Genomic DNA, 12,090 nt, shown 5'->3' with positions numbered 1-12,090 from the left:
TTCAGCTTAAGTGTATCTGTTATAACGTGGTAAACGAGAAATAAAAATTTGCTAAAATTTCATATATCATAAGAGTAGTATACAAACCTTAGGTTAATTCAATAAACGTTAGTTGCAAGTGTCTAACTCTTTCATCTGTACGTTGAGCCTTATGGTTAAGATGACACGAATGTTAGAATGATCTGCAAACCTAGTACCATGTACATACAGGATGGTACAATCTGGGAAGATCTGATTGCAAAAAAAAAAAAAAAAAAAAAAAAAAAATAATTGTTAGACTTATAAAAATATCTTATGTTGCATGCATAAATAACTGACTGAACTACAGTGCCTGAGATTAAAATCCAGATCAGGAATAAGGAAATTGAATAGACCATAATTTTATGTCCAACAAATTAAGATGAGATTCAGCAGGTGAAACATTTCTTCAGAATTGATTGAATACCGAAAGTTTTACAGAATTTTTCAAAAGTAAATTTTTTTTGCATTTGAAGAAAATATAGACTAAATTTGTTTCCTAAAAGAAAATTTGTAATCAAGAATCAAACCTAAAATTCTAAAGATGTATAAAGTTGAAGAAAAATGATCAATGCTGAGATCTGAATGTTGAACAGCCACTGTCTTTGATCTGTTTGCAAACATACTTTGAGTTTTGCTTCGGTTCAACTTCATGCTTCAGAATTTACACCGTATATCACTTTTATCTAGATTTCTATTAAGGGATTCAGAAACCTCAGATGTACATTTAGGAGATGAAATTGATACAAAGAGTGCAGCATCATCTGCATATACAATGAGCGTGTTTTCTAGGCCAAACCACATGTCATGCGCGTATAGCATGAAAATTATGGGCCCAGAACACTACATTCCTATACTTACTATTGTTATCCACGAACAACGACTATATGAAATCCATTATTTATAGACTCAATAATGATGCTAACTTAGAAAACTCCCACCTACTCTCAACTGTGTGAGTTTATAAATACAGGAAATCATGCAAACTTCCTGACCACAATCGAGGGATTCTTGTATAGCATTGGAGATTGTATGAAGGGCATCACATGCTCCAAGGCCTTTGCCAAATCCAAATTGTAAACGAGGGAACAGAGGATTACCTTCAGCATACCTATTTAGAAGTTTTGCCGATAGATGTTAAAGAATCTTGAATAATATGGGTGTTATGGAAACTTGGTGGTAATCACTCACATTTACCTAATGGAGTAACATTACTAATTCTACAACAATTGAAAAATAAATATTTTCTTACTAGTTTCCTAGAAATATCAAACAACTTATTAGCTAAGAAATCAGCTATCTTTTTGATAAACAGAGGAAAAATATCCTCTGTGTTGTTACCTCAAAATGCATTAATTTCCCGGCGTCGAAAATCTAGACTAGTTAGTTCAGCCTCAAGAAAACAGCAATATGGAAGAACAAGTATCTCATTGCTCTGCTTGCGTTCGAATAGGTCATCGAAAATGGATGCCTTTTCCTATTGGGTGAGTGACAGAGCCACCTGGTTCAAGTAAAGGAGGAACTGGAGTGTCTACACCAAAGAGTACAGATTTAAGGATAGTCAACCACTAATGGTCCTGTGTTGTACCACAAAGAGTTTCTTTTAAGGTCAAATTATATTTCTTTTTATTTGAAACATAAACTCTCTATATCACTCTCTTTTAAGTTAGAAGACAATTCATTTCCCTAGAGGATTGCAAAGAGGTACCCTAGTTGGGAAAGCAGGATGCTATAAGCCCAGGGGCTCCAACAGGGAAAATAGCTCACTGAGGAAAGAAAACAAAGAAAAAGAAAATATTTCAAGGAGAGCAACAAGATTGAAATAAAGATCTCCTATATAAACTATAAAAAATTTAACAAAACAAGAGGAAGAGAAATAAGGTGAAATACTGTTCCCGATTGTACCCTCAAGCAGAGAACTCGAACCCAAGAAAGTGGAAGACCATGGTACAGAGGCTATGGTACTACTCAAGATTAAGATACAATGGTTTCCATCAATTTGATTGGTAAGAATGTTTCGTTGTCTGTCTTAGCAACCTTTTACAAATATATATATATATATATATATATATATATATATATTTATATATATATATATATATATATATATATATATATATATATATATATATATATATATATATATATATATATATATATATATAAATTGCATTTCGAGTTTTACTGTCTTTTAGATACTCTTTACTCTGGATCTAGAGATATAATTTCATGGGCTTATTTAGTCCTTCAAGTTTGAAGTACTGTCTCTTACAATATAAATCTTTTTGTGAATACAAAATGTCATGATGCATTATAACTATCCATTCATGAATTATATGTATATAAACAATGTTTCTTATTTTCGTTGTAGCCCTGGCTAATGAAGAGAGGAAAAATTTTATTACAAATTAATAATTATAGACACTATTTGTTAGCAAAATCATCAAGAATGATTTGCAGGAAAACTGGAGGGGCGCTACCAAGGTAGGCAACTTCTTTTACAATGAGAGAACAGTAAATTGACGTAAATAAATAGGCAAACACATAAGACTTTTAAACAGTTAGGTCAGATACCGGAAACCTTTACCAAGGCTGTGTAATATACTAAAAGAAAAAAAAAATAGTCCCCTCTTTCTAAAAGAAGGGGCTTTCAGGTGCTTATATTCTCGTAAATCTTTCGTAAGAGTTGACATGTGATATTTTAATAATTCTTCTATATAAATAAATGACACCCAAACCAACAAATTGAACTTTCTTACATAGTTCTATAAACAAGTTAAACAGACAAAACAATCTTTATTGGAGGAAAATAGAAATTAGAGCAAATCTAAATTCAAGTTTGGGTGACACAGACTACAGATACCTGGATACTGCAATGCATCAAGGGTTGGTTGATAAACTGACATTAAATATATAAACGGTAATTAATCTTCAAATTACTAAAGAAATATCGGGGGATGGCAGAACTATTTTCTATCTTCACAACATTTAGTCTATGCAGTGAGTGAGTCATTTGGCCTTCAGAGAGGTTCAAATGAAAAAGGTGAAATGAGTTGAAATAGCCTTTTCGTAGTGTATTCATGCTGGACAAAATGGGACTTGAGACGTATTTACTTCATATTTTGTTGTCATTGTTCTTAAGCTAATGGCATATCTATACTATTACCTGAAAGGTAAGTTGACATTTCCTAACAGAACATTTGTATATAATTGCAGTATTTAATCATTAGAATATATTAGAGCCTGAATTATAACGATAAGCAAACTACATCGCTAGAATTAATTTTATCCCAATGAACGTTATATCCCCTTTCTGCTTTAATCTGAGAATTTGCCTATCTCAGTAGTATGGTAAATTTACTGAAATGTCCGAATTTCGTGTTTTTCGACGTCTGCTCATGACATGGAAGTCGAGGGGGTCTTCATAGTTTATGAATGGAATATGAATACCAGGAATTACCTGTTGTTGGAATTGGGCGTCGTATAAACCTAGAATGGAAGGCATTCAAAATCAGAAACAAACCGGTAACCTGAAAAAGAATTGTTCATTCGATAATGAGTATACAATATTAATTGCGAGATGTGTATAAGGAAAGTTCATCCACAGGATGAAACGTCATTTTGAATGTAACAATGAATTCCGTTTATTGTTGTTGTTTTTTTTTTCTAAATTATTTAAACTGAAACAGAGTTAAAATGTAGCGAGGATGCTAAATATAGTGATGAATAACTGTGATGGACGTACTGCTGCGTCTTCAAGAGTCTATAACCCATAATTGATGGATAGTTCTGGAGAGATTTCAATATGCTGAAATAAAACGGATTTTTTTTTCGGAAAGGGAATACTAGTTTTAGCGTAAATAACGCCACACATCATCGTCCATACTATGGCCAACATTTCTCACTATCGGTATAATAACCGGTCAGAAAAGCTCTTAAGACATAAACATCATTCGCCCCTCTCTTACATTATTTCGATTTTTGTATCTATAGTAAACTAATGCAATCACTACCTAGAACAGGCACTCAGTAGAGCGCATACCTTCGCCACTGCCACTTTTATCACCAAAAAAACTGATGATGTTGTGGGTAATTGGTGCTAAAATACATATATCACAAGATAGGCATAGGAGTTATGCAAATTTTTACACTAATTTTATACACTTCAGATAAAAAACTGGCCGCGATATAGCAAAAGGAAGTTTGCCCTTTTCGTAACCTTGTCTTTATCATGTGATTATTAGTTAACATGAGTTTACAATTTCTTTTATATATGAAAGAGATTAAAACCCTGAAAGCCCCTTACCAGTAGGTAAAACGTAAAATAGATAGCAAACGTAACCAAACCAGAGGAAGATTGTATAAACGTGGTCTATAAGTTTTCATGTCCGAAAGAGATGAGTGAATCTTACTAAAAAGACTAAATTGGACATGCTACCATGACACTCTAAAACGTATTCTGCCCACAGAAGTCAGGGAATAATAGACAAACACCTATATTGATGTCCGCGACCAGAAACACTCCCTGAAAAAAAATGATTGATGGAATTCAGATTGTTCATAGAGATAACAACTACGGCAGGCTTATAATAGCTGAAGATGTAAATATCGCCCTCCATTGGCCAATATTGAACATCCAACGGGATTCTAATTATATAGTTGCTTCAAGCAGAAAGCAATACAGATGATTTTTGTCGTGTTGCAGGTTCGAGTGGGGGTCTACGCGTGTTTGCTCGTGTTTATATATATATATATATATATATATATATATATATATATATATATATATATATATATATATCTATATTTACACACACATATATATATATATATATATATATATATATATATATATATATATATATATATATATATATATATATATATATATATATATATCACAAGCACACATGATTTTAATTAATGTAAATATCACCCACGAAATGCATTTAATACCGAATTCTATCTTGGGAATACATATCCACTTGGAATTCATTTTATGGTAACAGCTTCTGGCCGGGTGGTGATTCGAACCACCACCTGTACGGCTAGAAACCATGCTGGCAGGGACCCTACCGACTCAGCTATCAAGAGAGACTGGTAAGGTCCCTGCCAGCATGGTTTCTAGCCGTACAGGTGGTGGTTCGAATCACCACCCGGCCAGAAGCTGTTACCGGTAGGGTCCCTGCCAGCATGGTTTCTAGCCGTACAGGTGGTGGTTCGAATCACCACCCGGCCAGAAGCTGTTACCATAAAATGAATTCCAAGTGGATATGTATTCCCAAGATAGAATTCGGTATTAAATGCATTTCGTGGGTGATATTTACACGCACATATATATATATATATATATATATATATATATATATATATATATATATTTATAAAAATATATCTATATATATATACACACACACACATATATATATATATATATATATATATATATATATATATATATATATATATACATATATATATATATATATATATATATATATATATATATGTATATATACATACGTATATATACATATATATATATATATATATATATATATATATATATATATATATATTTATATATGTGTGTATATATACGTATGTATATATACACACACACATATATATATATATATATATATATATATATATATATATATATATATACATATTTATATATATACAGTATATATATATATATATATATATATATATATATATATATATATATATATATATGTAAATCTTTATATAAATATATATATATATATATATATGTATATATATTTATATATAGATTTACATATATATATATATATATATATATATATATATATATATATGTATATATATATATTTATATATATATATATCTATATATGTATATATATATATATATATATATATATATATATATATATATACGTATATATATATATATATATATATATATATATATATATATATATATATATATATATATATATATATATATACACTCTTTACACCTTTTAATTTTTTATTTCATATTCTTCATCTTTTCAATTTCTATGGAATATGATTTTAAAATACTTAATCATATTCTTTGCAGATCCTCATTTTCAAATGGAATTGTAAACTCATGTTAATCAATAATCACTTGATAAGGACATAATTTTGTCGAAACAATGCTGTTTTGAACAGAATAAGTGAAGAAAAAGAATAATCATGGTTTATTTAAGCAAAGACAACACTCATATATATATATATATATATATATATATATATATATATATATATATATATATATATTTATGAATATATATATATATATATATATATATATATATATATATATATATATATATATATATATATATATATATGTAGCCTTTATATACATATATAATCATATTCACAACAATTGTTATTTTCACTTATTCAGATAAGCTTCAATTGCTTCTTAGTATTAAATCTTCTTTAACTCACGATCAAATACACAAGGGGATATTAATTTTCAGATAAGAATTTCAAGTCAAGCAAAGTTTTGAGCCAATGTAAAGTCGAAATTGAAGTGACAAAGGTAATTAGCAAAGTTTTCTTTAGCCAGTTTTTTCGTTTCAAGTAATGTTTGAATAACTATAATAAGAAGAAAAATGTGCGAAAAACTGCCTCGTGTAAGATCATGGTTAATTAATCGTAGAAATTATCTTCACAGAAAAGATTGAAATTAAGGACTTAAAATCTAGTCATGATACAGGTTAGAAAGGTTTAAATGTTTCGCTTTCTTATTCATTTTCATTTTTATTTGGCGTTTTAGTCTTCAATATTTATAGTCTCTCTAAAGGATGTATCCTAGTAATTCCTTGAATGAATTATGCTATGCTAATTTTCATCAATGAGATGTTTATCTTTATTTCAATTCAGTATTAGGTTCCTTTTATCAGCAATAACGAGAATAATCCCATAATTAATTAGGTCATCAAATACCATTATGGAGACAATCAAAGTTATTTAATGCACTTTTCCTCTGTGGGCAAGTGTTGTTAAGTGAGGATATTATTAGACTTTAGTTAATACTCTTAACTAAAGATTATTCATATATCTATCATTGCTACTATATTGGATTAATTATGGTATTAAGGTTCATGAATTCTCTTTTTTTTTTTTTTTGGAAAAGGTCGCAAAAGAGGATATTAATCAATTCATTTCTTGGAAATAGCGTGAGTTCAGTGCAAAGGTCGGAATGTTTGTGCTTGCGTGAAACAAATTATAACAAGAGAACAACGAAAAGAACTGAATTAGGGTCACGGAGGGGAGAGAATATTCCAATGCAGCATTGTTCCCCAAACCCGTCTTTTACCAAGGGCCAAAGGACCCAGCCGGGCTCTTTGATAGCTTTGTTAGGAAGCCATTTTGCTGTGTACCGAGCCTTGTTCACGCACACAAACTCACAAAACACTCTCCCCTCCTTCGTCCACCATATGATGCAATTCATTGCAACTGTACTTTTATTTTCATTGCAATTGAGATTTGCTTCTCGGAAGACCTTTGTGCCTCTGCATACAATGGTGCAAGGTTCATATGTGGTCTTTTATAAATTAGAATTGAATAAGAATTTTTGTCTTCGGACGTGCAAACGTATTCGGTGCCACGAGTGAAAGGTTTCGAATGATTTACGATGGGAGCTAAACGTTAAAATAACAATGACTACAATAATGATGCTATTTTCATCATCATATTGTCTGTCAGTTTCGATCTAGACTGGTGATTTATATTGTGGGATTCGTCGTTTTTTCCAGTTTTCTTAAGACCAATCACTTTCCTCCCTTTAACTGTTGTTTCCAGTCGCACATTTCCACGGTATCTTTATATAATTCAGGGTCTTTATCCTCATTTATCATACTTTCTTTTTATTCACTCTTTAGTCATTCATTGTTACTGGTTTTCATGCGCTGTCCCCGCACTCTGCTTTCAGTGTTGGTCATATATGCTGATTATTTCTTTATCGCCTCCTTCTCCTCCTCATTTTCATCATCATCATCGTCATTATTATTATTATTATTATTATTATTATTATTATTATTATTATTATTATTATCATTATTATTATTATTATTATTATTATTATTATTATTATTATTATTATTATTATTATTATTATTATTATTATTACTACTACTGTATTGTTATTATTATTATTGCTCATAGACGAACGCTTACAAACCCTATTTATAAGCAATACTATCATAAAACTGTGTCAGTATAACAGGATTGAGAGGTATTAATGAATTCAGGAGTTAACATTTTGTCAATTAAATACGACTGGTACATTAAATTTACTTTAGTTATACAAAACGGTATCGCTCTCACCTGAAAAGCATTATTAGACAGAGATCGATTGCTTAAAAATTCCAAATAACCTGATGCCCCTACGTTCAAGCAGTCCATCTCGTCCATGAAGAAAGTTGCATCCTATGGCATCAAAAATTATTTTATAAAAAATCATATCTTTATTTCTGCTACTAATATTTCAGTTTTAGGAACACGCAAATTAGCTCATACATTGTTTTAAGATACAGAGAATAAGGTAACAATCAGATGTCATGTGGGAAAAAAATTGTCCCTTAAGAGTTCGAGAAAAATGCAATGGACTTTTGAAAAGCCACAAGAAGAAACAAATATAACCAATCAGTTGTAATTTAAATGTAACCAATTAAGTCCTAGCAGGATGATACTTAAATGATCCTTAAGTAAAAAACAAAAATATAGATAATCTTCATAAGGGTCTCTAGAAAGAGGATACTTTAATGGGGTGATATCATCGCTTTTAGCGGGGGAATATAAGTTTGTACAAATCTAAGTCAAAGTGAATGTAAAACATTAAAGTTGAATGATAGATGAATACAGCTCTTTTTGAAAGATAAATGCTACTGGAATCAACTGAGATTTGATTAGTGAGAGCTTTCAAATATTATAGATAGAGAAAGAAAACACTTAATTCCATAATTAGAAGATGGATAATCAGAAATCGAATATGAGTTTTACGAAGTTTATATACATTGTGTTTATTCTATTACAGTTGTTAATGAGTAAAGATCTGTTGTTCAGTAAATTTTATAGACATGTATATCAAACCGACATTATATTGAAAATAAGAAGAATAAACACTCAATACATTTAGATATACGTTATGTTATTGTATGGCAATTTCCTAAGTTGACATTAACTTATACAGAATAATGCTTAAATTCTTAATATCAAAAGTACATAAGCTGGATTTCCTGTGAATGTAGGCATAGTAAGAAAAAATTTATGATAGGTGATTTATTTAAGGTAAGACATTTTTGGTACCTAATGACACAAAGGCAAAGGTCAAAGCAAGATTAGTTTGAATATTAAATTAAAAAAAAATAAGAAAATCTGTGAAGGGATTAATAGGTCATTTATTATAAACGTGGAACCCATAAATTGAAGGTGCTGATATTTGGTCTGTAAGAAAACTCTTTTCTTTGTCTATTTCTCTCTTTCCAATTGAAATATGTTAATTGTTGCTTTCTCACATATGCGGCTGTATTCTCACATCAAGACCATTCTGTTCATCGGAAGTTGAAAGGGAAGGCTTTATTAATTAGGCTTTCACGTTATAAGATATTTTGGCGAAAAGCAGCACAATTTTCCCTTTTTCTTCGTTTTCAAGAGAAATTTGTATGATTATGATATGTAAACTTGAACATATGAGTAAAACGTATTTACAACAGCCTTTAATGAAAACTAGGTTTTAATTACATAAACTGTTGGCTTACACAATTACTGTCAAACATGTTTCTTCAGTTTTATGATATTCTACAAACATATATGAAAACAAACTCGAATAGCAAATACTTTTTTCCTGGCTACACCAGCTTGATACCTAGACATTCCAAATGTAATTGTAAAGAAATAAATTGGGAAAGGAGCTTAATCTCCTCATAAATCCACATGGGAAAACTATCCTAAAATTTTCTCTATCCCAACTCGCCCTCTATGTGACGATACATAGAACTTCGAAGTCAAGCAAAAACTCCTGAAAAAGATTTAAGAGAAGATGAAAAGCGAATCATTCCATTACAACTTCGCAATAAGTTCTTATTGAGAAGATTTTTTTCCGAGAATCCTCCCGGGAGACCATAAGTTTGGAATCCTTCACTCACGAGGACTGAAATTGATGTTCTTTTTGGATGGACCATAATGTGACGGTCAATGTTTATTTTTTGTGCATACCTTTTTTCTGACCACTGCTTGTAGTTTTTGCGAGGTCAATTAACATACATACATACATACATACATACATACATACATACATACATACATATATACATACATACATACATGTTTAACGCATGTATCTATTACTAACCAATTATGATTGATCGAATAGTCTTCAAAAATATATAGAAGACTCCTTTATTCAGTCGCAATAGTTGCATTTTCTATTATGGTTGCTGTGTCACATGCTTCCAAATGTCCATATTTCTTGCGTGTTTACTTGTTATGTACTATGTCCTTAGGAAATTGTATTGTAACGGCAAATGGCTTCAAATGTAAATAAACATGCAAGAATTCTTTGTAAATAAATTTCTCCTAACTGTTAGTAACTAATATTGTTATTTCCTGTCTTGCCGTTAGTTGTACAGTAACCTCTTATTGGAGAAACGTATCTTATTGGTGTTTCCTTGCAAACCTACAAAAGATCAAACAGTTGTTATTTATTCGAGTTGTTATTATTTCATATCCAATTTTCATATACAAACGAGAAGCGAAGTCATATAGAAGTCACTCAAAGACAAGGACGAAAAGGTTGAATTACACGCCCTCCCCCCTCCCACCCCTACCCCCCAGCTCAGATAAAAGACGAAGTTAACTTTATGTGGTAGATAAAGAAGTATTAAAATATAAATTCAAAACATAATTGTAAAAGTACAGGTATGAAATCTTACGGAATGAAAATAGAAGATATGAATCAATCCCGTCAATTCCATCGGAATTACCCAGGGTTTAAGTGATGATACTTGTTGGAATTTTCAACCACTAAAAGCTCTTAGTCCTGTTCCAAATGCATCCCTCAGTTTATGACATTTTTTCCCACGATATTATAATGGAAAAAATCGTAATTGGAAACAAAAGATGGCTGGGAAAACCCCAATATCTTAAGAATTTGGTCTGCCTTCACCAAATTCTTCCTTTTTATCCTCTTCTACATCTCCCCGTCCAGGAAACTTTGATTCCAGCTCTTTGAGGGGACGATTTTTTATTGTATGAGAACAAGAATTGCCACTTCCTCGTGGGTTTGCAATGAAAAAAATCTTGTTTTTCTAAAATTTTTATTATAGGAAATTTTCTGTCCATTTTTGTAACGTGGTGGAAGATAACGCATCTTGGGAAATAGTTTTGGAAGAAACGATCGGAGATTTACGATCTGCACATTATTTGACCTCTTTCCAACACCTCCCTAGATATATTTTCACATAAAATATATACACAAAAGTTGATATCACTTAAAAGCTTCAGTCAATTCGCATTTTTCAAAGGTAATTGTAAAATTTAAACGAATGATATCTGAAGCTTATTACAGAATGAAAATAGATGAAGATATGAATTAACTCTGCAATCTCATCACATTCAACCATAGACAGTGATAATAATCGTCGGAACCTTTCCCCATTAAAAGCTGTTATTGTTGTTGTAGTAGATACCTGTCAGTTCAGAGCCCATTTTCCCAAGATATTAGAATAAACCAAATCGTAAATAAAATACAAGATGATTTATGAAAACCATAATATCTAATAAGCTGATTATAACATTTATATAATCTTATCCATTTTTGTCATCTAAATTTTCTCATCCAAGAAAATTCGATTCTAAACCTTTGAAAGTGACAAATTTATCTCAATTAGTAAAAGAACAGGAATTTCCCCTGCGCTGACGTAATTCTTACTTTTGCAGAAATTTGAAAGTTGAGAAGAAATTTCCTTAGGAAAGAGTTCTGGAAGGTGGGGGGGGGGGGGGAGGGGATGGGAAGTAATTTAGGAAATAGTTTGTGGAGCATTG

This window comes from Palaemon carinicauda, chromosome 6 (assembly GCF_036898095.1).
Source record: "Palaemon carinicauda isolate YSFRI2023 chromosome 6, ASM3689809v2, whole genome shotgun sequence".
Classification (NCBI taxonomy): Eukaryota; Metazoa; Arthropoda; class Malacostraca; order Decapoda; family Palaemonidae; genus Palaemon; species Palaemon carinicauda.
Note: the sequence above shows the minus strand (reverse complement) of the source record.